Here is a 964-nt window from a genome sequence, read left to right as displayed (position 1 = left end):
CCCCGCATGCAGATCACCAGCAGCCCAAGTTTCAGCCCAGCCCGACCTTGCATCGGACCAAGGAAAACGGACCCAGTGGATCAATAGACTGGCCCGTGCTCGGCAGAGCCTCCGCCCCCACATCTGACACCCACTGGGGCCAAAGACTTAGAGAACACCATTTATTTTAAGCCCAGGGACACTGTTTTCTTTAATCCTCCATTATGTAACCAAGGGAAAAAGTGTTTTTCTTTTGGTGCAAATGAAATGAAAACTTTGGCAACTTACAAAAGTCAAAGCAAACACCATTTTAGACGCCAAAAATATTTCAACTTAATTTTTTCCTCAATCTCAATTTTGCGCACACACCATTAAGAGACCCCATGGGCCCCACGGCCCGCCCGTCCGATCGCCATTGTTACGTTGGTTTTGACAGCATCTACCAGACTTTAAACTCGGTTACAACTGTGTGAGCTCTGCCAAAGAAGGAGAAATCACGTCTCCCCCGCCCAGCCCAAAGCCGGGCCGGAGGGGACTCCTGGGAAAGCGGGCTGAGCTGCCAGAGCTCGCCGCCCGCCTGGCCGCCTCCACCCCGGCCGGGGCAACTGGAGAGCTGGGCCCTGACCTCCAGCGTGGGCCGCGCGCCCGGGGCCTGCTCCTGCGGCCTCCTGACTACCGCCGAGACCCCCTTCATGGCCGGGCCTCCCGTCTGTCCTCCCGAGATGGCGGGGCATTGCCCGCCGGCCCCTTCGCGCGTCCAGGACCCCGCTGCCTCGAACCCACGGGCAGGGCCGCTCTCGCTTCCCGCCCCGGCCAGCTCCGCCCGCCCGCCGCTCTCTCTCCCTCCCTCCCTCCCGCGCGCCGCGCCGCCGAGACTCCCTGCCCCGGGCGCCGGGGCCAGAGGGGAGAGGCCGCCCGGGTGAGAAAGGCGCGCAGCTGCCGGGCGCACTCACCATCTGCGAGAAGAGGCTGAGATCCGCGGCGT

This window comes from Myotis lucifugus, unplaced genomic scaffold, assembly GCF_000147115.1.
Source record: "Myotis lucifugus unplaced genomic scaffold, Myoluc2.0 scaffold_0, whole genome shotgun sequence".
Classification (NCBI taxonomy): Eukaryota; Metazoa; Chordata; class Mammalia; order Chiroptera; family Vespertilionidae; genus Myotis; species Myotis lucifugus.
The sequence above is the reverse complement of the archived record's forward strand: the minus strand, read 5'-3'. Positions refer to the sequence as shown.